This window comes from Nothobranchius furzeri, chromosome 9, assembly GCF_043380555.1.
Source record: "Nothobranchius furzeri strain GRZ-AD chromosome 9, NfurGRZ-RIMD1, whole genome shotgun sequence".
Classification (NCBI taxonomy): Eukaryota; Metazoa; Chordata; class Actinopteri; order Cyprinodontiformes; family Nothobranchiidae; genus Nothobranchius; species Nothobranchius furzeri.
The window spans coordinates 47,697,683-47,703,673 of record NC_091749.1 but is presented as its reverse complement, the minus strand read 5'-3'; the positions used below and the strand labels follow the sequence as shown (position 1 = coordinate 47,703,673).

At 37.7% G+C, this 5,991-nt stretch overlaps 1 long non-coding RNA gene across 1 annotated transcript; it reads left to right on the top strand.

Moving 5' to 3' along the window:
* Positions 1–733: 733 nt before the first annotated feature.
* Positions 734–5,242, top strand: LOC139071676 (uncharacterized). The gene is made up of 4 exons (XR_011521508.1): positions 734–845; positions 2,595–2,690; positions 4,216–4,375; positions 4,957–5,242. It is a non-coding gene; the product is annotated as an uncharacterized lncRNA (long non-coding RNA).
* Positions 5,243–5,991: the final 749 nt, after the last annotated feature.

The window sequence follows — 5,991 nt, the reverse complement described above, 5'->3', positions numbered from 1 at the left end:
TTAAAAGAGCACCAGCGTAGTTACCAGCAAACGCATAACTGATTAGCTAACTGCCTAACCTGCTTCCGTTAATAAGTTAAAGGTGCCGTATTTCTGCCAAATAAAGCTTACAAGTTGGGCCCTTGGGTTAGAGAACAAGATAACGAGCATTAACGTTGGCAGTTAACATAGTGTGAGCCGTTTATTTAGTATTTACATGAAGATAAACTGACGAAGATCCGAAACCGGAAGTCAGCGTTCTGAACTTCAAAATAAGAGTCATGTAAACCCAAAAACATGAATTACTCATGGATATTAGTATCTAAACAATACCAAAATAAACAAATAATCTGGGTTATTTACAAATAGTGCTCAGTTGCACATATCTTGAATGCAGAACGCTGTTTCTATTAATTTCACAGTATTTTAGTGTTGTAAATTTGTCCTTACTGTACACTGTTACTCCAGATTCTTTTCTTTAAATGTTATGTTTTTAGCTTTGTGTGGATAAGTCAAATTACACTTGAATCTCCTCACACACACACACACACACACACACACACATATATATATATATATATATATATATATATATATATAATTTAGATGATTTAGCTTCATATATAGTGGAGGACTGCCTAAATTTTGCAGACTAACACAGATCTATCTTGTGATTCACAATGTTTGTTTTCTCTACTGATTATGCTTCCTGGTGTAGATGTGCGTTCCTATGAGCTGTCAGCCACATCGGGAAGCCTGTCTATGAATCTGCAGTCAGACTTCAATGATCCAACCCCACTCTCTGCACACAAGATTGATGGCATGCTGCTGTTGACCCCAAGAGGTTCATACAAGTGAGACCACTGGTGAGTAATTCTCACAATCTGCATTTTTGATGGCGCATCCTAAATAACATGACTATATATGTATGTATGTATATATGTATACAGATTAGGGCTGTCGCGGTTGAGGAATTCCCCCTGCGGTGAGTCAGGGCAGCTCAATATTGCGGTATGCGATATTATTGCACCCCGTTTTTATTTATGTACTTAGCAAATTTGTTTGTTGATTACTAAACTCATGTCAATATTTCCTTTGAAACATTGTGCTTACATATTTAAAAAATGTTAGAAAAAATACATGGCCATTTTTAACACTTTATTGAATGCAGATCGAAGGGCAGTTACGGCATTTTCTGACTGAACTTAAAAACAACATTCAGGAGGTTTAACTTTGAAATGCAAATTTGGCTGCACATATAACAGAAATAAAAACGTGCCCGTTTTGTTTTGTAGTTTAAAATAAAGTATACAAAATGAGATGTCCTAGGCACTGTCATTTCACTTTCACACACAAGAATAACATAACTCGGTCATGTCCTTGTTATGCGCAAGGAAAACCAGCATGTTAACCTTATGCGGTTTGAGAGGGGTGACAACATTTCCAGCGACACTAAAAACCCTCTCGGATGGTGCGCTTGTTGCGCAAATACACATGTACTTACGTGCGACTTTGGAGAGCAATAGAAATCTCCCATGTTTGTTGCGCCACCATGTCAGAGGGTTTTCATTAGTGTCAATGGGTTCCTCCTGCAGGTAGCAAGTGAGCTCCAGCTCGGCTCTAACTCTCTTCGGGACGGTTACAGATGACGTGCTTGTCCGTGACTTCAGCAGGTCTCCAAGCGTTTTTTTCTTTGCCGCTGGTGGCAGCACTGCCTGCTCCAAGGTCTCTGGCTGGGCTGCAGCTGACGCACTGACACCGCTCCCTCCATCTTCCATGTGTACTATCTCCTCAATCAGCACGGACTTTACCTCTCAGCATGCGCTGTCGCGAGATTTAATCAAGTGCGGTAATGGCGGTGGCACGTCCTGCAGCGCGGTGGGTTTCTTAATATCGCGATATTTTCTTCTTGCGGTTACCGCGACAGCCCTAATACAGATTTGTCTTTTAAAACTGGTGAATATACAATTTACAGGTAATGCCTTTATGCTATGAGTATTAGAGCCACTGATGGAAAAAAATGTAGAATTCTGAGAAAATAAGTCATAAATCTGAGTTTAATCTCAGAGTTCTGACTGGTACCTAAAACAAAAAAAAGGGAAATTGGGGAAGATTATGAGGGGGGATCAGAATTCTGACTTAAATCTTAAAATTCAGGCTTTTTTTTTTGTTCGTTTGTTTTGATTTTTTTTTTACAAAAAAATTCCTAAATAGTTTTTTGTTTGTTTGGTTTTAGGTTCATGAAAAAAGTCAGAATTCTGACTTTAATCCCAGAATTTTAAAATAATCTGACTTTTTTTCTCAATTCTTTTCTTTTTCTTCAGTTACTCTAATACTCTTAGGCAATAAGGCAGTATTAGGGCCACTGAAGGAAACAATTGAATACTGAGATAAATGTCAGAGTTCTGACTTTATTTATTTTAAGAATTTTTTCTTCTTCAGTGGCCCTAATACCCCTCCGTATTATGTAATGTTAAACACTTCAAATTAACTTTTGAATTCAGCAGTTTATCATTGGATTTAGATGCAGATATCACTGTCTTGGAAAATTGGTCAGAGCAGTTTGGCATTAAGTAAAAACTTGACAGTATTTACACTCTTAATAATCTTCTTAGGAATTACATGATGTCCACACAAGGCGTACCACTGTTCTCCATGCCCTTCCTGTCTATCTACGTGAGGAAACCTCTGGATTTTTGAGGACATGTGTGGTAAGTCCCAGTATTGTAAATTTGAACAAATCATTCTATTTATTTATGCATAAAGACAACACAAGGACAACGCACATGAACATTTTGGAAAATGTGCCATTGTTTCAACTACAAACCTTTGGCAAGATGTTTAAGCCTGCCACACAAGAGAGCAATCAGCTGAGCAAACGGCCTTGAATGACTGTTTGCTCAGCAGATTGCTCGCCATGTGCGCCTGATTTTCACTGAGTTTTCCGCCTCACGAAACGCTGAGGTGAATATCTGACCAGTTAGATATTTTGCGCCTCACAGGGGTAAAAACTCACCATGTGTGCACTACTGAGCTGCTGGCTGAGCTGAAATATTCTAGTGGCCAATCAAAGCACTTTCTCCGCTCACATGACCCCAAGATGTATTCAGATGCAGCCCCTTGCCTTGTCTGCGTGTCTGAAAAATAAACAAAACGGTACCTTGTGGATCGATGGGCCCACTGTTTCCATTACCCTTTCGGAAGGATTCTGGGTCTTCCAGGTGCATCTCTTGGAGTAAATTGGCATAAACTCCTTGCCTGGTCCATCTTTCCAGCTACTGTAACCATATTTTCCCAACCTTGAAATGCCGGTGGCGGCGAAATTTCATCAACAAAAAAGGATAGGCATTTCCTCCGTTTCCAGCTCTGTCTCTGTGTTGTTTCTTTTCTGACATGCAGACAGGGGGCTGCCATCTTGGGGTCATGTGAGCGGAGAACGTGCTTTGGTTGGCCACTAGAATATTTCAGCTCAACCAGCAGCTCGGTAATGCGCACACGGCGAGTTTTTACCCCTGTGAGGCGAAAAATATCTTAACTGGTCAGATATTCACCTCAGCGTCTCGTGAGGTGGAAAACTGTGAAAATCAGGCGCACATGGCGAGGTATCTGCTGAGCAAGCGGTCATTCAAGGCCGTTTGCTCAGCAGATGGCCCTCATGTGTGGCAGGCTTTAAGGCACTGAGAAAAATCAACAATCACTGCAAAGAATTCAAGTGGCTTTCATTAGCGTAACACTGGCACACACGGAAGCCATCTCACTTTATTCGTAAATGAGAGCACAAAGCAACAGAATGAACTGTAGGGCTGGGCGATATGGCCTAAAATCAATATCACCATATATTGAAGATCTCACCTCGATAACGATAAGTAGACGATAACTACAGGAATGCGTAGCAACAATATTTGTCCACTAGATGGGGGTGTCTCATGTATTACATTGACTAAAATTTTACATGACTCAAGGTGCTACAGCTTCTTAAAGGGACATAAATGTGGCCAACTTACACATCTTTTCATTTTTTTATTATCAAATTTATTGACATGGGAAAAATTATCTGGATGAGAGACAAGAACTTGGATAACGATAAATCTTTGACATGTTGCCCAGCCCTAAACAGGAGTCTATCAGACTGCATTTATTGTTATTTACACGACAATCTACTGAAATAAAAATGGCCACAGTCAGAGTTTCAGTTCAGATGTGATTAGTGTATGATCTCCCTTTCATTTTTGTAAGGATGATACCAATGAGCCGGACCTCAGGGATGCAGCAGTTGTCCTCCTGACAACCATCACCGATGATGCCGAGAGTCCAGTTACGTACGACCCAGTGAGAATCTGTTATCCTAGAGGGTGATGTGATTGTCAACCTCTCCAGCCTTCCTGATGCCTTCCTGGTAATGTTCGGCCTCATCTATGCCTTACATCTAGATTATCCGAAGGGACTGACCAACACATTTGAGTTCACGCAGAAAAGCCCATAGGCTAATCCGATTCAATACTCAACTGGTTTTATGCCAAATGGCATAAAGTACTCACTGACTTACTTAATAGTGGTTAGTGTAATTCATATTTTGTTAATGTTGAATTGATGTGCATCCTGATGTTGCTTTAAACCACCTACTCAAAGAAAGACTACACACTGCTGTTGTCCAGTTTTCAAAAGTGTGCATTTGTAATTGTTTCTTTCAAATTTTGTTTTATTTTCTGTTTGAGTTGGCTTAATCGGTAACTTTAATTTGATCATAATTTGAAAATATATTTAATATAAACTCCAAATATTTAAGTTTATTTATGGTCTGATATACTCAAATATCTGAGTTTATAAACTCAGACAATATGAGGCAACTGATTGCCTTACAGTTTTTGAGTTCTGCCTACTTATTCGGGTTTACAGTGTACGAACTGTAAAGATTTTGTGGTGTCAGAGTTCACCTAACAGTTCAAGTGTTCATTTTTTTGCTTTGTGTGTTCACAGGGCATGCTCAGTTGAAGTTTCCATCTCTGCGCGTTCAAGATGTAAGAAAAATAACACGAAAGAAATGCAACAACGAAAACTTCAAAAAGGCATCAACAACCAAGCAAGTGGATCCATAAAATGGACTGATTTTTTTAAAGGCATTTAAAAAAAGTCTTTCAAAATGGACAGAATTAACGCGTCATGTTCAGAACAGTTTGCGTTCTCATCTTTGATTAATCCTGGTAAACAGGTCTGTTTTTGTTCTGTTCTAATTCTCTCTGTTTAATAAATTTAAACAAAATGACTTAGCTATTTTATTTTACTTTTTTTCTCTGCATAAAGACGAAGTATCAGTAAATAGTGGAAAGTAAATGTATTGGTAGTAAGCAAATAGCAGATGTTAAATGTTACTTGCAGTATGTGTTTATAGAAAAAATAGAGATACTTAAATGTACTAAAAGAATATTACGTCAAGTTTACTGTAAAGTATACTTTCAAAACTGTAAGTATACTCAATTATATAAGAAGTACACTACAAGTAAACATATATTATTACTTAAAGTATAATTTTAAGTATACATTCAAAGAGAAAAGTATACTCAATTATTTCAGAAGTACACTACAAGTAAACTTATAATGTTACTTAAAGTTTATTTTTAAGTATACTTTCAAGGGCAAAAGTTTACTCAATTTTATTAGAAGTAAACTTATACTGTTACTTTTAAGTATACTTTCAATGAGAAAAGTATACTCAACTATATCAGGAGTACACTACAAGTAAACTTATATTGTTACTTTTAAGTATACTTCCAAGGAGAAAAGTATACTCGATTATATCAGAAGTACACTACAAGTAAACTTTTAAGTATACTTCCAAGGAGAAAAGTATACTCAATTATATCAGAAGTACACTACAAGTAAACTTATAAGTATACTTTCAAGGAGAAAAGTATACTCAATTATATCTGAAGTACACTCAAGTACACTTGTGAGGTTACTTTAAGTATACTTTCAAAGAGAAAAGTACACTCAATTATATCAGAAGTACGCTAC